At 37.2% G+C, this 25,858-nt stretch overlaps 1 pseudogene; it reads left to right on the plus strand.

Moving 5' to 3' along the window:
- The first annotated feature begins 1,754 nt into the window (after positions 1-1,754).
- On the plus strand, positions 1,755-6,385 carry LOC112803253 (uncharacterized; annotated as a pseudogene).
- The last annotated feature ends 19,473 nt before the right edge of the window (positions 6,386-25,858 follow it).

Raw genomic sequence — 25,858 nt, forward strand, 5'->3', positions numbered from 1 at the left:
TATTAAGAACTCCTCAACCACCGTCACTCCTACTAGAGTCACCAGATACCAACCCTCCAGAAGCACGTGACAAAGTGCGGAACCCAATCTTTGTGTCCAACGAATACCTACCTGCCATGATGTCAGCCTGATGGCTATATTGTGACTGCCATGCATCTATAGCCATGATGTCAGGTTGCTGGCCATACTGTGATTGGCCTGCATCTGCAGCCATGAACCCAAGCAACTGGCTAAAAGAACCACCATCTCCTAAGTCAAACTGTGGGACACTCCAATACTGTTGATGTATCGGGTATGATGAGGTAAATTGTGTTTGTGGTACATACTGGCTTGACCACTGAGGTTGTTCCTGTGGAGGTGGAGGCGGAGGTGGAGGTGGAGGTTGGGGTTCTTGTGGCTCCTGCTCCTCAGCCTCTTCATTCTCTTGAACCACATCGTCCATACCCTGATCACCCTCGACATTCTCTTGAGCCACAAGATCGGAGAAGTTCAAATGGTTGCCATATTTTGTACGGTACCAGTGCATGTAAGTATTTAGCGGATGCTGTGGACCATCAAGCTCAGTCAGAATGTGATTATACCTGTTTGTCCATTGCATCACCCAAAATAAATGACTCGTGGCTGTTGCCTAATTAAGATTCTTAGGACCAGTCAAGACTTCTCCGTGTGCGTTGTCTAGATTCCGTTCCTGATGAGAAACTCCCTGCATAAAGCCAAACTGTCGCCTATACCGATCGGTTGCATGCCACTCAATACATTCAAAAGATATCAACGGCACCGTAGCACTCCACACAACCGAGTGCATGTAGATGTCTGCAGGAATTATGTCCGGATCCACGCGATCCACAGCGTAAGCAACCCACACAAACTATGAAACATAAAACACACTGCTGATTACAATCGGAACAATATGGTGACACTGCAAACCCCAAAGCCAATTAATACTTTAATGAAATTATACCTGGCCTTACTGCATATCATCGAAAGCCTTCCTAAAGTGAGCAAGTTTCATATACCTAAAGCGTCGGTCTCCACGCTCCCATTTACGCCATCTAGTAACGCTTAATTCATTAACAGAACTGGATTCTAAATATGAAGATACGGAGTAAATGTAAGATAATGTTACCTGTTTGCAAGCGAAAAACTACGGGGTTCCCTAGGAGCTGGTGCTAGAAATGGCAGGCGCATCCAGGCCCAAACGAGCAGTAGTGTTAGCGACCCGTCGATCTCCTTACAGTTAAAACAAGATGCCCTGTATAACGCCCTGTACAGATATGCGAGGCAAGCCGATCCCTAACTGAACTATACGATACGGCCAAAATCACGAAGTAAAGGCAGAAACTTCCAGTGCACAGATGCCCCAGACTTGTCTCCTAACAATATCGTACCGATTAACAATATAATGTGGCACTTCACGTACCTCTGTATACTTTCTTCATCAGTCAACTGTAACTGTAACCTTTCTTTTAGATCCCGTAGCCACGTTAGCTTTATACCGCTTCCTCTACATTCTGACCTTCTCGGTGCAACTCCAAATTGGTGCAAACACTCCGCCTCTAAGGCTTCAACACTGCTGATAGTCATCCCTGTAACTGGAAGACCATTTGTCGGAAGACCAAGAATCATAGCCACATCTTCAAGTGTCACAGCACATTCACCAATCGAAGGTGAAAGGTATGTGTCTCTGGATGCCACCTTTCGACTAAAGCATTTATGAGTGCTTTCTGACATTGTACTATTCCAATCTGAGATACATGATAAAAACCAGTAAATCGTAAGTGCTCCTCCACCCTATCATCATACCGATCCGGAGGGACATGGTGATTACACGTCAACATCCGTAAACTCTACAAAAATAAAACACATTATATTATTATATTTTACAATATCTTAATTATTGATTTTAATCAGCAACATTAATCCAAAAATATATTTTTTAAACATGTATTTTTTACTAAAAATATTACAAAAAGTTCTAAACATGTTCCTTTCATTAATCTATCATATTAGTCTAACTCAAACATTACTATTGAATATATATATATATATATATATATATATAACTATTATTTAATTATAATTTCTTAAATTTCAATCAATTATAATAATAACAATAATAACAATAATAATAATAATAATAATAATACACGACTGCCCCTAAATTTAAACTACTAACAACCTATAATTAACTTTTTAATAATAATAATTATAATTCTAAATTAATAATAATGCACGATTGACCCTAAATTTAAACTACTAACAACCTATAATTAAATTTTTAATAATAATAATTATAATTATAAATAATAATAATAAGAATAATAATAATAATAATACACGACTTATCCTAAATTTAATTTAAACTATTAACAACCTATAATTAAATTTTTAATAATAATAATAATTATAATTCTAAATTTTTAATAATAATAATAATAATAATAATAATAATAATAATAATAATAATAATAATAATAATAATGTCACTGAACATATTTCCCAAATTGACCTAACAAGAACAATTATAATATAACTAAATATCTAACAACACCAAATAACACTACTAGAAAACTAGTTATTACAGACGGATATTTTTGACAGATTTTATCCCACGTAAATACAGAGGGAATTTCAGAAGAATTTTTTGTCGAAAAATAAAAAAAATGGATTAGCATAAATTACAGACGAAAAAGAGAATCCGTCGATAATTCCATCAGAAAAATTAATTTTTTTCATGAAAAATAGTTACAGACGGATTTTCCGTCTGTAATTAAATGGACAAAAAATTACATTTTATTAAATTATTACAGACAGATTGGACAAAAAATTACATTTTATTAAATTATTACAGACGAAAAATCCGTCTGTAATTTAAAAGTTTTCGTTAGAAAATATATTGAAATTAGGGTTGTTACTGATAACTCCTCCATTCAATCACGATCCTTCTACTTCTACACACTCATCTCCTCCAAATGCTCCGTCAGCGCCGCCTCTCAGCCTTGCAATGCCGTCGCACCGAACCTCCATTGTACTGAGCTTCTGTTGCACCGAAGCTCTGTTGCATACAGGGACCAGTGCGCACACCTCCTCATCCCTTCAACAAGTGCCGCCAGGCCGAGTTCTACCTTCCATGGAAGTGCGAGAATGAGCGTCACTCCTACGAGAAGTGCCAGTACGAGCTCCTCATGGAGCACATGTTTAGATGCAAAAGATCAAGGAACGAGCCTCCCTTAATCACTCTCAATCCAAGGGCGTCGCCTTTCCCGTCATCCCTAAAATTGCCAATGCCTGATTCATTCCAGGTTTCTGCTTCTCCCTGATCTAGGGTTTTCGGATTCATTCCTCATTCCTGATTGACTAATTGCTCTCGGTATTAATATTCTCGCGTTTGGATTTATTAGGGTTATGGGATTGTTCACGCTTTTACTTGATTATGAGGCGAGAGATTGATTATCTTCATCATTTTTTAATCTTTTGTTCAAAATTTTGGTAGCTTTCTTACAAGGTACTAAATTATTTATAGTTCCAGTTTTATACTATTTTGCACAGCTTGCTAGTATGTTACTATTGTTTTGTTGCTACTCCCCCCGCCCCTCCTTTTTTTCAATAAGAAATCTAATGACAATAAATGGTTTACAAAAGGTAGAAATTGGTGACTTGCTGGGTAGCTCGTATTGTAGTGTTGTGATTTGTGTAGTGGAGCATATAGGATTTAAGAAGTTATTGAAGGAGAACATGTGAATTGAGTGTGAAGAGTGAAAGAAGTATGGGTAATGTCTGTATGAAAAATGCTAAATTAATGATGATATATCTATATGAAAAATATTTGAAACGACCATATAGGGATGCCTTTTTGTTTTGGCCATATAGGGATGTCTTTTATGTTCAATTAATTGGAAGTATTAGAAAGTTGTGGACATCATAGAACTAAGTTATAATGTTGTGTTGATAGGAACACCTTCATGTGATTTATTTTTATTATTATTGTTTTATGGGGAAAATATTGTTGTGTTGATAGGGATACCTTCATGTGTTCTGTTTTCATTATTACTGTTTTATGGGGATAATATCAGCCGCTTCATTACTGTTGCATTGATGTTTTTGAACCTTTTCTTATGTATGCATGAATCTTCTTCCAATTTTAGGCTGTGGCAGGGTTAGCAGCTGACGGTAGGCAAATTGTTGCGAGGACCAAGTCTGAAGCAACTAACTATGACAGGTTTATTACATTATCCTGAAATATCACAACAAAGTCCACCCTGCCCTTTTATTTTTCATTTTTTCTAATGCATTCGTTTAAATGTATTGTCTATATTGACTAAGATTGGATTGTATGTGTTATTGCTGTTGAACACAAATGAACTAATTGGAAATTTAAATCACTGGAAAGTGACTAAGACTTGTTTTAATTTTGATTTCAACCAATTATCATTACTCTTTTTATTCTGCTATATTTTGCTTGACTTATTGTCAATGTGACAATGTAGGATTCCCTGAAACTAATCGGTAGGAATTTAAACTGTTGTCCAAATAACACAGTGATAATTTAGTTTATTTTATTGTTCTTGTTTCTCAAGCTTATAGTGATAGAATATAATCAAAAGCTAAAATCCTCATTCAAAAAGAAAGTTTTAGTGGACCATTAAAATTATTGGTTTATACCTTAAAACATTTGCCATTTCAAACATCTATGATCTAACACAATGCTGTTGGTGGCTCTGGATTGAAGTGAACCATATCATGCTTGGGGTTTTAGTACTAATGCATTTTCATGCTTTAGATTGAATGTCATGATTGAATCACTATGGGATAAGAGAATTAGTGTAGCAGTGTTGAATGGACTAGGTTTGAATGTGTTGGATTTGTATGATTATTGATGAGATAGAAATAGAAATGAATGGTGGGGTTGGTTGGTTTTTGTTGTTGTAGGGTGCACCTGAAAGGTGGAGATTGGTGAGGGCTCATGGTACTACTGTGGGACTTCCTACAGAGAATGACATGGACAACAGTGAAGTCGATTACTTTGTTTAAAATTAGATAAAATTGTGTAAAATTTAGTATGGTTGAACAATATACTGAGGATTATAGTTGATAATACATTTTGTTTATGTTCTGAATTATATTGACTTATTTGTTTATAATAATTTTCTTTTAGTTTTATAATACGATGAATTTGTTTTTTTTTTGAAATATTATAAATATTAGAATACAAATTAGATAAAAATTTGTATTAAATTTATATTTATTTTGTATGAAAATAAGTTTATTTTGTAATTAGAAAAATAAAAAAATTATATTTTACCTTACAGACGGATTTTCTATCTATAATCATGATTTTCCAAAGTTTAAATTACAGACGGAAAATTTGTCGGAAAATCCGTCTGAAAATCTGTCTGTAATTACAGACAAAAAATTCGTCTAAAAATCTGTCTGTAATTACAGATGGAAAATCCGTTTGAAAATCTGCCTGTAATTACAGACGAAAAATCCGTCTGAAAATCCGTTTGTAATTACAGACGGAAAATCCATCTGTAAGTTTGTCGCCTTCAGGAAATGGAGGGAGAATTTACAGAGGAAAAATTCGTCGGTAACTAGTAAAAATCCGTCGGTAATTTTCCGATGGAAAAAAATCCGTCGGTAAATAATTTCCGACGGGGCTTTTACAAAGGGATAAAATCCGTCGGTAATTTTGTCGGTAACCAAAAATCCGTCTGTAATAAAGACTAAATCTGTCTATATTTATCCATTTTCTAGTTGTGTAATTCTGAATTAATAATACCAATAATATTAATAATCATCATGATAATAACATTTATAACATTCTCAGTTTCCACGTTGAGCTAGTACTAACAGCAACAACAACTATTATAACTCTCATATAATAATAATAATAATAATAATAATAATAATAATAATAATAATAATAATAATAATAATAATAAAATTATTAACAGTAAAAATAATAATATCACTAATATGTTTTTAACTTGAACTATTAACAACAACAATTAAAACTAAATTTTTGACAATATTAATTATATTTTTCAAAAATAAAAAAATAATAAAAAAACTTACATAATCAGAATGGCTGAGATATCTTATAATATGAAGTTCAGGATGATTAACATCTTTAGATTTTTGTTTTCTTGACATTATAATTTTTTTTTTCAGCTACTTTGGGAAGAAGAAGAAGAACCAGACAAAGGAGAAGATGGGAGAATGTATTCTGGTGGGATGGAGAAGAAGCTAAGATCGGAGGGTGTGAATACATGCAGCAAATGCTTATGCTGGGTTAGGGGGCACCGTTGCGGGGAGCAACGTCGACGCGACACGTGGCGGGGGAGGGACAATTTGGACCCTCCGATCTGTTGCCACAATGCGGACTGTCCGATTTGCCATGGAGAGTTCGGACGGTCCGATTTCTCCTTACCTGATCCCACACGCTGGTAAAGCTTACACGCTTCCAATATCCCCGTCCTATCCCAATCCTTCCTCCATAATAAAAATAAAAAGCGCATGTGTATGTTATAGTAATTTTTCCATTTTTTTTACTAAATTTAACAAAAAATATTTACATAACACTTAATGTAGACACTAAGTCACTATTAAATGATAGGTTGGTGAATAAAAAATGGTCAAAAGTCAATTTGTCTTTTTATGAATAATAATCAGGAATCGATTTATTTTTGTATGAAAAATATTTAGAGTAGATTTGTTTTCTTATACAAATTTAAACCTTTAATTAACAAATTTTTTAAGATTGTTATTGTATTTTCGACAGTAACTTTTTTTCGCGCATATTTGTTTTTTGCGCGTTCTTTACTGTCATATTTATGTTATGGGATGACATTAAATATTTGAACACTTATAAAAATAAATAAAAATGGATTATTATGATTAATGTTTAAAATTTCTTCTATGAAATAAAACAATCATTTGTGCAAAGCAACAAAGTAGTAAATTAATATATTTAACATGTATTTTTCTAATTTCAAAAAAAAAACATAGATATTCATATATTATATTGATAAGGATAATAAAGAAGGAATATCTATCTTTAATAAGTTAACACCTAATGATAGCATAATATTGGTAACAACATGATCCTAAGACAAAAAAAAATCAAAACATTTGTTCCTAAACTAAAAATATTGTATGGGTGAGAGGTTTTAAACAACAAAACATATGTTCTTAAGTACTATAGCTAGTATCCATACTCAAATCTAAATTATTCGATATTAATTGGGTTAAGTATTGTTTTCATCCCTAAAGTTTGGGGTGAAAATCAACTTCGTCCCCAATTTTTTTTTTTGTTATTAAAATCATCCTCAACATTACAAAACGTTATAAAATTGTCCTTTTTTATTTTATTTTACCAAATTATCCTTATCAATTAATAAAAATAATATTAAAAATAAAAAAAATAAACCCCCCACCTGCACCCCGACTCCCTTATCTCTTCCCTTTCTTTTCTCCAACTACTGCCATTAACTTCCAACAACCCGTCTCTTCTTCTTCATCTTCTTTAGGTAGTAATGATTCATTAAGGAAGGAATGGGCCTAGAGAAGAAGTGATGGTAAAGGAGAACCAATGAACTTAACCCCTTAATTGCCCAAAAACTCAGTAACCATACAAATGAAACAAATAAAAAAGCCAAAATTGATTATCAACTAATTATCAAAACAAACAAACAAGAAGAAGAGAACATACTCCTCAATTGCTTGAAACTGCGATCGAGTTGTGCCTGACTGATCTGGAGCATCTCAGAGACCTGATCTCCGGCCACCGCAGCTTTGTCAAAGCTCTCTTTAATGGCTTCCACGATCTCCTTGAAGTCCTTATGCCGTACCACCATCTTTATCTCCATCATCTCTCCATACTTGCTCCTTGCATCATCCTCCTCCGCCGCCTTCTTCCCTGCCATCAGAGGCGGCGGCATCACCGGATCTCCCACCACCGACGATCCCCTCATGGAAGACCCCCTCACCGACGATCCAAAATTGGACTTGCTCCTCTCAGACCTCCACCACTGTACCAACACGACTACCATGGCCGCCACCGTCATCGTCGGAGCTGGTAGTGGTGCTGTAATGATCCCCCCCACTCAAAATGACACTTGTTCTCTGTGTTTGAAGAAATCATACTCCGATCTCTCATCATCATCCAACTGCTGACACTGAGAGTACCTAAAAAAGATGAAGAAGAAGAAGAGATGGGTTGTTGGAAGTTAATGGCAGTAGTTGGAGAGAAGAAAGGGAAGAGTAAGAGAGTGAGGGTGCAGGTGGAGGGGGGAAGGGTTTATTTTTATTTTTTAATATTATTTTTATTAATTGATAAGGGTAATTTGGTAAAATAAAATAAAAAAGGACGATTTTATAACGTTTTGTAACGTTGAGGATGATTTTAATAACAAAAAAAGGTTGGGGACGAATTTGATTTTCACACCAAACCTTAGGGATGAAAATAGTACTTAACCCATATTAATTCTTTTTAAGTGGCCTAAGATTTGGAGGCTTTAAACTTGGAGTAGGCACAAATTAAAAAAGCTTTGATGACTGTTTCTAAGTTTGCAACAATCATTATATCTGTTGATATTACACTATCTTTAATCGTTGAATTTTTGTAACAGTTATTGGTCCATTTGATGAGTTCGATAAATCATGAGGTCTCAGCTAGTTGATTTGAAAGATGAATGAGAGAACTGAGATAAATCATTCACAAATAACATAAGTTTTGGTTTAGTCGAGTATTTGAAATGTCATCATTTTTGGTGGATAAAAGAAGACAAACTAACTTCTAATCATTGTCTATAGGGGAATAAATCGACTTCTGACTATTGTCCATTCGCTAGCATGGCACTTAACGAAAATTTAGCATCTACATCAACAACATTAAATGCCACATAGATTTTTTCTGTTAAGTTTGGTAACAAAAAATGATAGAAGAATTGCTATGGCTCATGGCAAATAGAAACAGAGACTAAGACAGATCTTTTTTTTTTTTTTTTTACAGAAATCGCCTCATTTTATTTTATAATAAATAGAGACTGGATTTAATATTTACTCTTATTAAAGGCACAGGACACATTTGGAAAACACATAGTTGAGGCAAGTGCAAAAGCAGGACACCCCATGATTGCTTTGGTTAGGGGAGAGCAGTGTTTCTCACCCTCAAAAGTTATGGAGTCACTCTTGTTTATGTTTGTATCTTCCAATCACCTACTAGTACCATCACATTTTTTCTTTTACTCATTTGTATAGCTACTTCAAATTAAAGTCCAAACAGCATAGTAGTGTTAATATGTGATTACCGTGTAGGGTGATCTAAGTGATCATGCAAGCTTTGTTAAGGCAATCAAGCAAGTTGATGTTGTCATCTGCACTATGGGTATACATCAAATAAATGATTAACTGAACATCATAAACGCAATCAAAGAAGCTAGGATCACCAAGGTACCTAAATCATGTGATCTTGACTTTTAAAATGGAAAGAACATACATAATTTATTTCTTCTTCTTGTATTGTTAGAGGTTCCTCCCATCAGAATTTGGGTCGATATGGACCATTATGATGCAGTCCAATCGGCTGCAAGCTTTTACAAGAAGAAAGTGAAGATTGAGAGGGCCATGATAAACCCCATTTGTAGGGCTTATCTTATGCTTGATTTAGGGGATTTTATAACCTTTTACCCACATTTATTCAATGAAATAGCATGGTTTTATAACTTCTCCTTTAATTGTGCTTAAGAGTGAAAACATGCTTTTTAGGTCTTAAAATAGCTAAATCTAATTCTCCTTGATTCCATTAGATGCCTTGATATGTTTGTTAAGTGATTTAAGGTTTAGGAGGCAAAGATTGGATCAAGGGAATGAAGAAAGAAAGCATGAAAAGTTGGAGAACTCATGAAGAAATGAAAGAACCGGAAAGCTGTCAAGCCGACCTCTTCGCACTTAAATGACCATAACTTGAGCTACAGAGGTCCAAATGATGCAGTTCTAGTTGGGTTGGAAAGCTAACATCCGGGGCTTCGAAACGATATAAGATTTTCCATAGTTGCATCGCGCATAGGGGCGCGCACACGCACGGTGCGCGGACGCGCCGATGGTGGCACATGACCCACTTAATGCAACACGTGGCCAGCGAATTCTAAAGCCTTGTGGGCCCAATCCAACTCATTTCTGATGCTATTTAAGCCAAGGATTGAAGGAGGAATGAATATACTCTCATACTTTAGATGTTAGTTACCATTAGTCATAGTTTAGTTTTAGACGTAGTTTCTAGAGAGAGAAGCTCTCACTTCTCTCTAGAATTAGGATTAGGATTAGGATTAGTTCTTAGATCTAGGTTTTAATCTTTGCTTTCTTCTACTTCTACCTTTCAATTCTTTGTTGTTACATTCATCTTCCTCTATTCTTTTGTTGTAACTTCCTTTATGTTGTTCTTATGCTTTGATTGTAGATCCACTTTTGTTCCTTCCTTTCTCTTTCAATTCAATTCAAGGTAAATCATAATAATTGTGTTCCTTTTGATTTGTGTTGTTAATTCCTTTCAATAATTGTTGTTAGATTTTGTTCTTGTTGTTGATTTACTATGTTTTCCTTTTATGCCTTCCAAGTGTTTGATGAAATGCTTGGTTGGATTTTAGAGTAGGATTTTATACTCTTGGCTTGGAAAGGTAACTTAGGACCTCTTGAGTTACTAATGTCCAAGTGATTGATGATTGGGAGCCATTGACTCTAGTTCTCACTAATTGAATTAGTGGAGAGTTAGGACTTATGGACTAGGATTGATATAGCTCATTTGACTTTCATTTACTACTAGTTAGAGGATGATTTAATGAGATTAATCCTTGCCAATTCTCATATTGTGGTTAGTGATTAGGATAGAGATCCTTGACCACCAACCCTTGCCAAGACCTTTTTAGCCATTAGTTTACTTTCTTGCCATTTATCTTTCATGTTTCTTATCAAAACCCCAAAAAAATAACTCATAACCAATAGCAAGACACTTTATTGTAATTCCTAGGGAGAACGACCCGAGGTTTGAATACTTCAGTTTATAAAATTAGGGGTTTGTTACTTGTGACAAACAATCTTTTGTATGAAAGGATTTTTGATTGGTTTAGAAACTATACTTGCAATGAGACTTCAATAGTGAAATTCTATACCGTCAAAAATTCAATCATCAGGCCACCGAAACTGCAGGGATTCCTTATACATATGTCAGCTCTAATTGCTTTGCTGGATACTTCTTAACAATATTGTCACAGCATACAAAATGTCACGGCTCCTCCCAGGGATAGTATAGTCGTTCTTGGAGATGACCCAAGAACTTTGAATAATTCTCTACGTGAGACCCAAGAACTTTGAAAATTCTCTACTTGAGACCCCCTGCCAATGTTTTGACTTTCAACAAACTTGTGTCCGTGTGGTAGAGAAAAAGATTAACAAGATCTTTTACAAAATTTACGTTCCAGATGATCAAATTCTTAAGAGCATCCAGGGTGAGTAACAAGTAACAACAATAAATATAACCATTTCTTAAGTGTTAACACTCAGCTATGTAGTCACAAATTAATCTTTGATTATTTACGCTATGATGTGCAGAGAGTCACAGATTCTTTCGACTATGCTATGTGTACACTAAAATTAGCAACTAAAATCAGTCACTAGTATAAAATATATGTTAAAATTAGCTCACATGGCGGCGAAATGGGGTCGACGGTGGTGGTTTGAGATCCCGCGGCTGACCTAATAAGGATACGAGCCAATGATGGTGGTGAAAATAAGGGTACAATGGTCATAACATACTTTTTTTTGAATGAATGCAATCAAGATAATTTAATGGCATTGTGGAGGCAGCGGATAACAGATCCATTCAAAATTAATGAAATTAATGAGAAGGCTTATTTTGGGGGATTTGATGATTATTTAGAATGTGAATTAGAGAAGATTGTTACAGAGGTGTGCTTTGACAAAGGAAGTGGGCCAAACAATTGGAGATACGAGTTCACGGTGGGGATGAGACGTACGAGAAATTACAAAGGAGGGAGGCCCATAAAATGTGCAACAAAGCTCGACAAATATTGGGCCATCTAACTAAAGGGCCTATGGAAGAATGTGGGCTTGATGGACTGCAGGTTGGGTTCCACACGCATCAATAATGCGCTCTCCAAGGTCACGTGCGGTCCAGCGATTCAGGTGAAGATCCTTGCTGCAGCGGATCAGCGCGACCTGGGCTGGGTCAGGTGCGTTCAAGCAGATCCGGGTCGGGGAAGTAGCTGATTCATTTGAGCAGGGTAGCACTCTGCAAGCAAAGTGGCGCGGCTTATCCTTCAGCGAATGGATTGGAGAACCTAGCTATGCTTGGTACAGGTGAATTGTGTCCCTGTGCGTTGAGGAGAGGTGCGAAATGTCGGGCAAGCGGGGAAGTGGAGGAACGAAGCCATGCTCTGGTACTTTGCAACGGTGCAGTAGCAAGCACAGTGGCACGGGATATGACGGGAGATTTTGATGATGAACCAGAAGTGGAGGGGTTTGTCGGTGAAGCAAGCGACCGGGTTAATCATGAAGATCAACATATACTGGGTCAGGAAAATGTGAGCACCTTGGTAGAGATAGAAGGTGAAGAAGAAGGTGTGGGTAAGGACAATGAGATTGAACAGGTTATAAAGGGTACTGGATCTGAGACAGAAATTGAATGCGCAAAACCAGATGCTAGCCTGAGGGATACGCAGGAAGGACAGTTAGTGGAGAATAAGGAAACGTAGAAGTTAGCAGTGGAGTCAGGTGCGATTTTTATGACGATGAAGAAGATATTATGGCGATTCTACAAAGTCAAAATGAAGCTATGGCAGCAAAAAGAAAGATGAAAAAACAAAAGGATAAAGCTAGGATGAGCAGACCCAAACAACATAACAAGGTGTGTAGAAATTTTTTTAAATGATTTATAGTTGGTGGAATATTAGAGGCCTAGGAGGGTATGAAAAGTTGAGTATGGTGAAAGAGTTGAAGAAAAAGTACAGATTAAATATGCTAGGTTTGATTGAAACTAAGAGGGAGGTGGTTACTAAGTTTGATGTAGCAGGCTTGTGGGATTGTGATACGGTGGGTTGGAAATTTGTGGAATCAGTTGATGCTTCTAGCAGTTTATTATTAATGTGGGATAATTTATTGTTTAAATAATCGAACTGCTATAAAGGGGATGGTTGGCTGTGCATTGAAGGCTTGCTGACAAAAAATAATTTTAAATGTGCTTTCTGCTTGTTGTATGGTGCACATGTTCGGAGTAAGAAGTTGGTGATGTGGGAGGAATTAAGCTACATTGTGGTTTTATGTCAGGTTCCATTTTGTTTCATGGGAGACTTTAACGAGATAATACGGTTGGAGGAAAGGAAAGGAGCTGTTAGTTTACCGGCATCTGCAGATGATTTTAAGCAATGGGTACAAGATTTACAGCTAGTTGATTTACCGTTAATCGATCGAAAATTCACATGGTTTTGAGGTCGTTCTTGTAGCCGCATTGATAGATCTTGGTCAGTTTGGAGTGGCTTGAGGAGTTTCCAGATACTCGTTTGAAAGGAGGCCCTAGAGGCCTATCTGATCATGGCCCCTTGATATTAGAAGATTCTAGACTTTGGGCGGGTTCGAGACCTTTTCGTACTTTGGACTTCTGGTTTACACATGAAGGGTTTCTGAAGTTGGAAAAGGATGAGTGGAGGAACTTGGGAGATGATATGTTCACAAACAAGCTTAAGGATTTGACAGTACCACTAAGGATATGGCATAAGGATAATTTTAAGGACGTGGACAGCAGAATTAAGATATTTAAGGATGAGATTAAGAAGATTGATGATATGGTTAGTGCTGGTAGTTATGATGAAACAATGGAAGCTAGACAGAAGGCTCTGGTGACTTGCTGTGCAAAGTGATATGTCAGAAAAAAATTCATTGGAAGCAGATGTCCCGATCCCAACATGCTAGAGATATGGATAAGAACACTAGGTACTTCCATAACCTAGCATCGGCGAGAAGGAGGAACAACAGAATTGAGTCTCTAATTATTAATGGAAGATTGGTGTGGAATCAGGCCCGAATAAAGACTGCGATTACGGGTTTTTATAAAGAACTGTATAGGCAGGAGTATGCTCCTGTGATTGGGATCCGTGATGGGCTGGTTAAGCAGATTAATGATGAAGAGGCAGCAGTGCTAGAGGAAATGCCATCAACTGAGGAAGTACGAGAGGAAGTCTGGGATTGTGAGTCCAGTAAATCTCCAGGTAGTAATGGTTATAATATGAACTTCATAAAGAAATGTTGGGGTGAGCTTGGTCAGGAGTTTACTGCAGCTGTGTTGGGTTTTTTCCAGAATGCGAAGCTACCAACAGATGCTAATGTTGCTTAGGTGGCACTAGCTCCAAAATTTACGGGGGCCAAGAAAATCAAAGACCTAAGACCGATTAGTATGATTGGTTGTGTTTATAAGGTAATATCCAAAGTGCTGGTAAGAAGAATGCGGTTAGTGATGCCACACCTAGTAGGGGAAACTCAGTCTGCATTTGTAAAGGGCCGCAAAATACATGATGGTGCTCTCATTACTTGTGAGACGGTCCAATGGTTGAAGCTGAGAAAGAAGCAGGCGGCAATTGTTAAACTAGACTTTCAGAAAGCCTACGACAGAGTGAGGTGGAGCTTTGTGGATATAGTGCTGTAGAAGATGGGCTTTGGTCTTAGATGGAGGACTTGGGTGAAGGAATGTGTGACTACAGCGTCTATGTCAGTGTTGATCAATATGTCACCATCTAAGCCGTTCAAGATGGAGAGAGAACTCATACAAGGAGACCATCTTTCTCCTTTCCTGTTTGTTCTTGTCATTGACGTTCTGCACAGGATGGTGGGGGAGGCGGTAAGAAATGGACAAATTTCTCCACTGCTGGTGGGAAGGGACAATATAGAATTGTCGCATCTCCAATTTACAGATAACACAATCTTATTCTGTCCGCAGGAAACGGAGACGCTAGTGAATTATAATAGGCTCCTGCGTTGTTTTGAGCTAATGTCTGGCCTGAGCATCAATTTTGATAAGTCGAGCTTAATTCCAGTCAATTGTGAGAACGAATGGGTGATGAATATGTGTGGTTAGTTGGGATGTGCCGAGGCGGTATTACCTGTTAGATACTTAGAAATTTCTCTTGGCACTAATCCTCGGTTGGTGAAGACTTGGAAACCAATCCTAGATAAGGTGGAAGACAAGTGGTGTGGAAGACAACGTCCATCTCCAGCACACCTTTCTTCTGAGAGGTCTCAGAGTTCACAGAATTTCTGTTAGATGAATACAAATATTGATTGCTAGCAACCAATTCAATAAGCTCAATAGTCTCCTCAGGTGTCTTCTTCATGTGCAATAAACCACCTACAGAATTATCTAAGCACATCTTAGACATCTCACCCAAGCCTTCATAAAAGATATCTAGTTGGGTCCATTTGGAGAACATGTCCGGAAAACATTGCCTAGTCAGTAGCTTGTATCTCTCCCAAGTTTCATAAAGAGTCTCACCATCCTTCTGCCTGAAGGTCTGAACCTCCACCCTAAGCTTAGTCAGCTTCTTTGGTGGGAAAAATTTAATAAGAAACCCAGTAACAACCTTGTTCCAAGTATCCAAACTCTCTTTAGGTTGGAAATCAAGCCAAAGCTTTGCTCTATCCCTCAGAGCAAACGGGAAGAGCATGAGTTTGTGTACCTCTGGGTTCACTCCATTTGTCTTCACAGTATCACAAATTTGTAGGAAATTAGAAATAAATTGATTTGGGTTCTCTTGGGCAGACCATGATACTGACAGTTTTGTTGCACCAGAGTGACTAGTTGTGGCTTCAGCTCAAAGTTGTTTGCAGCTATAGGAGGAACCACAATGCTTTTTCCATAAAGATCTGTAGTAGGAGCAGTGTAAGAGCAAACACTCTCCTTTGTTGCTCATTTCCTTTCGGATTTGCCACATTGGCATTAGCAGCATCATTGGGATCTATAGTGGATTTTGCAGCCTTGTAAAGTCTTGTTTGTTGCAAACGTCGCCTGAAAGTTCTTTCAGATTCAGGATCAAAGTCTAAGAGATGTTCTTTGTCTCTATTCCTGTGCATAAACAAACAGAAGACAAGAAAAGATAAAACTCTCTACGTCAGAGTGTAGAGAATTCCCAGTGAGGTAATATGAACTAGGAAACACCAAACTTAATTTCAGAAACTAATAAAAATATTAGTGCTATTAAAATATTTTTTTTCGAAAATACTTTAACAAAATTTAAATAAAATTAAAATTAAAATGCCTAATCTAAACAATCAAACAACTAATAGTTGTTAATCACTATCAATCATCGGTAACAGTGCCAAAAACTTGGTGCAGAATTTATAACCACAAACTAACTGGCAAGTGCACCAGGTCGTACCAAGTAATACCTCAGGTGAGTGAGGGTCGATCCCACGAGGATTGATGGATCAAGTAACAATAATTGAGTGATTAGCTTAGTCAGACAAATAGAAAATAGTGTTTGAGTGTTCAATTGCATTAAATAGTAATTAAGAATATCAGAAAGCAAGCAGTAAATAAGTTGAGAAAACAATATGAAGAAGGCAGTTAAGACTTTAGAGTTATCTATTTTCTGGATTGACTTTCTTATTAATTTATTTTAATCATGCAAGATTTAATTCATGGCAAACTATATGTGACTATACCTTAATTTCTTAGACCTTTCTAGTCTCCTCTAACTTTCATCAATCGTCAATTCCTTGGTCAATTAATTCCAATTAGAGGGTGAAGATCAAATTCCAGTTTATATGCCACGAAAATCCTAATTATCCAAAAGTAAGAGGATTATATGTCACGTATCCCGTTAAGTCCAGATAATTAGAATTTAGGAGAAATTATTTTGAAGCTGTTGTTCAAGTAAAGAGCTTTTCCAAGTTATACAAGAACTCAATTAGAAAGAGGGTCATACTTCCGTTCCACCCAAATTCATGAGATAAAAAATGAAAACAATTCTTAAATTATAAATCAGTACATGAATTAAAATAGAAAAACAATAGAATCAATCTATACAAATAGACAGAGCTCATAACCTTAACAGCGGAGGGTTAGTTGCTCATGGTTTAGAGAGAAAATAAGGATTCAGGTAAAATGTGAAGTGCGGAATGAGATGTCATGCTCATTGGAATAGAATCATAATATCTTTTATATCTAATCCTAATTAATTTAAAATCTAATATCTTAAATTTAAATAATATCTTTTCCTTTTTTAAAATTTAAATTTAAATCAGAATTAATTGAATAATCCGCGTCTTGTAACGTGGAGACCACTTGGCTTCACTGGATCCGCGCCTAACTTGGCAGAGAGCTGCGCCTTACTTGAGTGCCAAAATGGGGCCCAGAAATCGCCCCTAGCATTTTTTGCATTTTCTGTACGTGGCGCATGTCACGCGTACGCGTAAGTCACACGTACGCGTCGATGGTCTTCTTCGCGTGTCACGCGTAAGCGTCAAGTACACGCACGCGTCGCTGTACAAAATCTCAAAATCACGCGCACACGTCAGGTATACGAACACGTCGCTCCTCGCTGATCATCTCCTTTAATCTTGTGCTCCTTCCATTTGTGCAAGCTTCCTCTCCATCAAATCTAGCCAAATGCTACCTAAAATGAACAGAATTGCACGAGACTCAAAGTAGCATCCATAGTGGCTAAAAAATAATTAATTCTTAATTAAACTCAACAATTTAAGTGCAAATTCACTAGGAAAATATAGGAAAGATGCTCACGCATCACAACACCAAACTTGAATTGTTGCTTGTCCTCAAGCAACCAAAATAAGTGCATGATTAAGATGTGAATTTGCATGAGAAGTGAGGGTTTAGTCATGCTCAAGTCTATTCTTAAAATGGGGTTTACTCATTGTAACTTTGAACAGTTTTGGCATCTCACTCTCCTTCGAATAAGAGGAATGTCAGTGTCATTCGGAATTGGAATCCGGATCATATTATGAATTCTCTGATCTTTATACTCCAGTTTATTTCTTGAACACAGCAAAATTTACTTTAATTTATTTTTTTTTGGTGCTTTACACCTTGAGCCTAGCTGTGACTTTAAATGTTTTGTCTCAAAGGTTACTTGACACAGAAACACCACAAGCACTTAACTGGGGAACTCTCTTTAAGTTCTGATTTTTCTTTCAGTTACTCCCAGATAGTGGTGCTCAAAGCCTTTGGCATACTCTGTTAAACGCACTTGCTCTCGAATCTAAGTGTTCTGTCTCAAGGATTATTTGACACAAAAAAACCACAAGCATATGACTAGGGAAACAACTCTTTGAGCTTTTAATCATGTCTAACCTCCCTAATCATTGATGCTCAGAGCCTTGGACCTTGCTTTTGTAGTTTTTTTTCTTTTGCTGTTTCTTTTGCTTCAAGGATTAAATTTTTATTTATTTCAGAGGAGTCATAATAATTCTCTAAATTCCTGTTCCTTATACATCAACATCCTTTAATTCAAATTCAAATATGCACCATTCATGTCATGCATTCAAAATCACAAATAATACCACCACATTTAAGTAAATAAGACTACTCTTAAAATTAAACTCAATTTCTCAAGCAATACATCACTTCTTTTCTTTTCTTTTTAATTCAAGCTCAGTGAGCAATACATGAGGAAAAATTAATTTTTTTTAACTAAAAGTACTAAAGATCATGCAAGCAATCAAAGCAACAGAAAATAGAAGACAACAAAATAAGAACGGAAGAAAAATAGAATGAAAGGAACTCAGCCACCTCAGTTATGCTGGTGGTCATCTCATTCCTTCATGAAGAACATTCATCTCCCTTTGGTGCTAAATAGAAAAGCCATTAGCGAAGCGTCAACACCAAACTTAAAGGTTTGTTTGTCCTCAAGCAAAGAAGAACTGAAAATAGAGAGGGAAATAAAAGTAATTAGTATGATAAAAGAAGAAAAAAGGGGAAAAAAATGAGAGAGAATTAGGATTTGGGAGGGAGAGAGAATGAAAACAGGGCGGCGCGCTGGGTAAGTGATGCGGCGCGATCGACGCATGCGCGTCAGGCACGTGCACGCATGGTTCGCATAAAGTTCAAGCGACGCATAAGCGTCTGGGATGCGTCCGCGTGCTTTCAGTTTGTGCACGCACAACTCTCGGGTTGATGCGCATGTGGGCTAGATAGACATACGACGCGTGCGCGTTAGATACGTGCACGCGTTGATGGGGACAAAATGAAAATGACGCGCACGCGTCAGGGACGCGTACGCATGATGGAGATTGTGCATTTAGCACAATTCCAACCCCAAGCCATCACAACTCGCTGGCTAAACACCTATTTACGCCGATTTCTAGGGTCACGCGTACGCGTCAGGGACGCTTACGCATGATCTGGCGAAAGCAAAAGTGACGCGCACGCGTCATGGACGTGTCCGTGTGGTGTTGCTTGTGCGCAAGGCACACTTCCAGCACCACTCCGGCCTATATCTCGGGTGAATTTTCTTCTTCTTCTGCTTTTTTTTTGGAGTGTTCGGTTTCTGTTCTCAAATAGCTGCATGATGAGAACACACATAAAATGAAGAAAAAATAGTGAAGACTCAATAAAAATCAAATAAATAAGAAAACTCCTACTACAAAAAATAACTAAGGATATGAAATTATCGGGTTGTCTCCCGATAAGCGCTTCTTTACCGTCACTAACTTGACGGTCAGCTCCTCTAAGGAGGAGGATCATAGGGGCTCAGCTCTTCACCCCTTACTTTGAACGTCTTTCCTGTGTCTCCATAGAGTAGTTCAATATGCTCCAAAGAGAGGATTCTATTTACTGTATAAGTCCACACTGGATTGCTAGTCAACACTACCTTCATTTCTGGGGAGAAACCTTCAGTGGGGATCTTCTTGTTTCTCCATTCCCTGGATATTTTCTTCTCTTTGGGAACCTCCTCCTTGGTGGATGATGCATTCCCGACACCAACCTTAGGTTTGATATTAGGGGGATTTTATTGATTGTCGCCAAAAGAGGTTTGAGCTGCAGATTCTGCTGTCCGTCATCAGGGGGTTCTTGAAGGTTTGGATCAATAAGCTCAGTCTGCATGCACCTCTCTTCTTCACCCACTGAATGTATATCTTTGAAGACATGAAAGACTAGTTGCTCATCATGCATTCTAAGCACTAATTCACCCACTTCTACATCAATCAGAGCTCTTCCAGTGGCTAGGAATGGTCTTCCTAGAACTATAGAGGCATTCTCATTCTCCCCTGTGTCAAGAATCACAAAATCTGCTGGGAGGAAGAACTTACCCACTTTGACCAAGATATTCTCCACTAATTCGTATGCAGTCTTCATAGATTTGTCTGCCATCTGTAATGCTATCCTTGTGGGTTGTGCCTCTTGGATTTGCAGCTTCTTCATCACAGACAAGGGCATTAAATTGATGCTTGCTCCCAGATCACATAACGCTTTCTCAAAGGTTGTGCTCCCAATGGTGCATAGAATTTGAAAGCTCCCTAGATCTGGCATCGTCCTTGGCAAGTTATTCTGAATTATGGCACTACATTCCTTAGTCAGGATCACTGTCTCATCTCTCTTTAAAGGCTTCTTCTTTGACAATAATTCCTTCAAGAATTTGACATAGAGAGGCAATTACTCCAAAACCTCAGCAAAAGGAATATTGATTTGCAACTTTTTGAAGACTTCTAAGAACTTTGAAAATTGCTTGTCCTTGGTCTTCTTTTGAAGTCTTTGAGGATATGGCATTTTAGGCTTGTACTCAAGAGCCTTTGGCAATGTAGGATAAATGTCAAGAGAGTCTGGAAATGGGTTGTCCGCATGCTTTGGAAGGACGTGCTCTACTTCTTCCTTCTTCTCCTTTGGAGCTTCTTTTTCAACTGGCTCCTCATTAACTTGTGCTTCCATACTTGCCACTTGTCCACTTATCAAGGTGATAGCCTTGCGTTCCTCTCTTGGATTTAGAATTGTGTTACCAGGAAGGCTATTAATGGTCCTCTTATCAATTTTATTAACTTTTGTGTCTAATTGACCCATCTGAATCTCCAAGTTTTGAATTGTATTTGTAGACCTCTCAGGTATTTGCTTGCTCAGTTGGCCCATTTGTACCTTCAAGTTTCTAATGGAGGCTCTGATTTCCTGCATAAAACTCCTCATCATCTACCAATTAGAATCTTGTTGGGATTGAGAATTTGCCTGCTGAGGTGGTTGTTGTTGATGAGACTGAAATTGGCAATTATTATGATTGTTCTATTGGAAACCACCTTGAGAATTATTGTTGAAATTCTGAGATCTCTGAGGTTGGTCCATCCACCCAAGATTGTATGTCTTAGAGTATGGATCATTATTGGGGTTTCTAGGACCACTCCTCATGTAATTTCCCTGTTCAGAAAAAGATTGAGCATAAACATAATTCTCATTTTGTACAAAATTACCTGTCATGTTTTGAGGTAGATTTTGGGTGTTAATAGCTGAGACTTGCATGACACCCATCTGTTGAGTAAGTAGACTTATATGCTGAGACATAAGCTTGTTTTGAGCAAGAATAGCATTAACAGTGTCCATCTCCAGCACACCTTTCTTCTGAGAGGTCTCAGAGTTCACAGAATTTCTGTTAGATGAATACAAATATTGATTGCTAGCAACCAATTCAATAAGCTCAATAGTCTCCTCAGGTGTCTTCTTCATGTGCAATGAACCACCTGCAGATTTATCTAAGCACATCTTGAACATCTCACCCAAGCCTTCATAAAAGATATCTAGTTGTGTCCATTTGGAGAACATATCCGGAGGATATTGCCTAGTCAGTAGCTTGTATCTCTCCCAAGCTTCATAAAGAGTCTCACTATCCTTCTGCCTGAAGGTCTGAACCTCCACCCTAAGCTTAGTAAGCTTCTTTGGTGGGAAAAATTTAGTAAGAAACTCAGTAACAACCTTGTTCCAAGTATCCAAACTCTCCTTAGATTGAGAATCTAGCCAAAGCTTTGCTCTATCCCTCAAAGCAAACGGGAAGAGCATGAGTTTGTATACCTCTGGGTTCACTCCATTTGTCTTCACAGTATCAAAAATTTGTAGGAAATTAGAAATAAATTGATTTGGGTCCTCTTGGGGCAGACCATGATACTAACAGTTTTGTTACACAGAGTGACTAGTTGTGGCTTCAGCTCAAAGTTGTTTGCAGCTATAGGAGGAACCACAATGCTTTTTCCATAAAGATCTGTAGTAGGAGCAGTGTAAGAGCCAAGCACTCTCATTTGTTACTTATTTCCATTCGGATTTGCCACATTGGCATTAGCAGCATCATTGGGATCCATAGTGGATTCTGCAGCCTTGTAAAGTCTTGTTTGTTGCAAACGTTGCCTGAAAGTTCTTTCAGGTTCAGGATCAAAGTCTAAGAGATGTTCTTTGTCTCTGTTCCTGCGCATAAACAAACAGAAGACAAGAAAAGATGGAACTCTCTATGTCAGAGTGTAGAGAATTCCCAGTGAGGTAACCTGAACTAGGAAACACCAAACTTAATTTCAAAAATTAATAAAAATATTAGTGCTATTAAAATAATTTTTTTCGAAAATACTTTAACAAAATTTAAATAAAATTAAAATTAAAACGCCTAATCTAAACAATCAAATAACTAATAATTGTTAACCACTATCAATCCCCGGCAACGGCGCCAAAAACTTGGTGCGGAATTTATAACCACAAACTAACCGGTAAGTGCACCGGGTCGTACCAAGTACTACCTCAGGTGAGTGAGGGTCGATCCCACGAGGATTGATGGATCAAGCAACAATAATTGAGTGATTAGCTTAATCAGACAAATAGAAAATAGTGTTTGAGTGTTCAATTGCATTAAATAGTAATTAAGAATATCAGAAAGCAAGCAGTAAATAAGTTGAGAAAACAATATGAAGAAGGCAGTTAAGGCTTCAGAGTTATCTATTTTCCGGATTGACTTTTCTTCTTAATTTATTTTAATCTTGCAAGATTTAATTCATGACAAACTATATGTGACTAGACCCTAATTCCTTAGACCTTTCTAGTCTCCTCTAACTTTCATCAATCACCAATTCCTTGGTCAATTAATTCCAATTAGAGGGTGAAGATCAAATTCCAGTTTATATGCCACAAAAATCCTAATTATCCAAAAATAAGAGGATTATATGTCACGTATCCCGTTAAGTCCAGATAATTAGAATTTAGGAGAAATTATTTTCAAGATGTTGTTCAAGTAAAGAGCTTTTCCAAGTTATACAAAAACTCAATTAGAAAGAGGGTCATACTTCCGTTCTACCCAAATTCATAAGATAAAGAACGAAAACAATTCTTAAATTATAAATCAGTACATGAATTAAAATAGAAAAACAATAGAATCAATCCATACAAATAGACAGAGCTCCTAACCTTAACAGCGGAAGTTTAGTTGCTCATGGTTCAGAGAGAAAATAAGGATTCAAGTAAATTGTGAAGTGCGGAATGAGATGTCCTCCTTATTGGAATAGAATCATAATATCTTTTATATCTAATCCTAATTAATTTAAAATCTAATATCTTAAATTAAAATAATATCTTTTCCTATTTTAAAATTTAAATTTAAATCAGAATTAATTGAATAATACACGCCTTGTAACGTAGGGACCACTTGGCTTCACTGGATCTGCGCCTAACTTGGCAGAGAGCTGCGCCTTACTTGAGTGCCAAAATGGGGCCCAGAAATCGCTCCCAGCATTTTCTGTATTTTTGCACGTGGCGCATGTCACGCGTATGCTTCAGTCACGCGTACGCATCCATGGTCTTCTTCGCGTGTCACGCGTACGCATCAGGTACGCGCACACGTCGCTGCACAAATCTCCAAATCACGCGCAGGCATCAGGTACACGCACACGTTGTTCCTTGCTGATCATCTCCCTTAATTCTTGTGCTCCTTCCATTTGTGCAAGCTTCCTCTCCATCAAATCCAACCAAATGCTACCTAAAATAAACAGAATTGCACGAGACTCAAAGTAGCATCTATAGTGGGTAAAAGATAATTAATTCTTGATTAAACTCAATAATTTAAATTCAAATTCACTAGAAAAAGATAGGAAAGATGCTCACGCATCAAAAACCTGAGCCTATGGAAAGCTAGATCTCTCAACAAAGCGGGTAAGTTGGTCCTAATAAAATCCGTTCTCAATAGTCTGCCGATTTACTACTTGAACTTGTATAAAATGCCAAAAGCGGTTGCAGAAAAGATAACTGGACTTCAGAGAAAGTTCTTATGGAGTAAAGAAGATGGGAATAATGGTATACCACTGGTGAAATGGGAGGTAGTTCAAGTTTCGAAAAAGCTAGGTGGCTTGGGGTGAGAGATGCTCTAATTAGAAATGCGTCGCTTCTGTTCAAGTGGTGGTGGCGCTTCTCAAAGGAGGACTGCCCGCTGTGGAAGAAGGTTGTATGCTCTTGTAATCAGTTGGACCCAACTGTAATGTTGTCAAACCAACCTTTGCCATCAAGAGGGGGTCCTTGGAAAGATATTTTCCAACTTAATATTAAGGAACGACAGGTAAGAGACATGATGATCAGTGGTTTGTCTTTGGAGATGGGAAACGGCAGGAGCACTCATTTTTGGGAGGATGCTTGGTTACAAGGTAGCTCTTTGAAAGATAGTTTTTCGAGACTCTTCTCTATTTCAAATCAACAAGGATTCGTAATAGGGGACTATGGGTTTTGGGATGGATTAGAGTGGGTATGGAACTTCTAGTGGAGGAGAGAACTATTCCAATGGGAGTTAGAGTTGCTCAATCAACTTCACGACCGGTTACGGGTTGTAAGATTATCGAGTGATAGAGAGGATTCAATTGTATGGAAATTTGACAAAAAATGTGTTTTTTCTACTAATTTTTTTGTGCAGGTGTTGCAGAAAGGGACTCTTTCAGAGAATATCACGAGTTACAGTTTCACTAGTTTGATTTGGAGAGGCTTGGTTCCTCCAAGAGTTGAACTATTTATACGGTTTGTTTTAGTAGGCAGGGTCAACACGAAGGAGAGGCTGAGTAGACTTGACATTATTAATCACAATGACAATATATGTGTATTGTGTAAAAAGGATATAGAATTTGTACATCATTTTTTTTGTCTCTGAGTTTACGTGGCAAGTGTGGTGTACTTGGTTGAAGTATGTTGATAGAGCATGGGCCATTTCGGGGACTGTTAAAGAGTTCTTCGAGAGTTGGACTGGAGTACCAAGCAAAAAGTCGGAGCAAAAGAAATGGTTAATAGACTTCTTTGCGGTTATTTGGAACATTTGGTTGGCGCAGAATAGCAGAGTATTTCAGAGCACAGAGACGAGTGTTGAAGGTGTAAAGATTATGTCATTTTCAAGTTATAAGGAATGGTGTGGGGTTGATTCATTTGGTTGTTGATGACAATGTCGGAGATGACAACGGATTATACTTTTTATTTGTGTTTATGTCTTGTTTTTATTGTGCTTAAATCCTTGCTGCTTTATTCTATTGTGTTGAGCTCCTTTTGTTCAAAAAGAAAAAAAAATACAAATATACATTGAAAATAATTAAATTACATATATATTTATATACAAATATATTGATAGCTGATTTTAATGACAAATTTTAGTATATGAATAACATTTTTGAATTAATTATGTTGGTTACTGTCATGTAAACTAGTGCTAAAGTTTTCAGTCTCATCACTAGATAATTCTAGAGTATTCTTAAACCAGCCTAATATAAGGTTCAAGCACCTTGCGGTGTGTGACTATTTTCCAAAGGGGAATGCTAGGAGGACAATGACTTTGTTGAACAATGTGAACAACCACCAATC

This window comes from Arachis hypogaea, chromosome 5, assembly GCF_003086295.3.
Source record: "Arachis hypogaea cultivar Tifrunner chromosome 5, arahy.Tifrunner.gnm2.J5K5, whole genome shotgun sequence".
Classification (NCBI taxonomy): domain Eukaryota; kingdom Viridiplantae; phylum Streptophyta; class Magnoliopsida; order Fabales; family Fabaceae; genus Arachis; species Arachis hypogaea.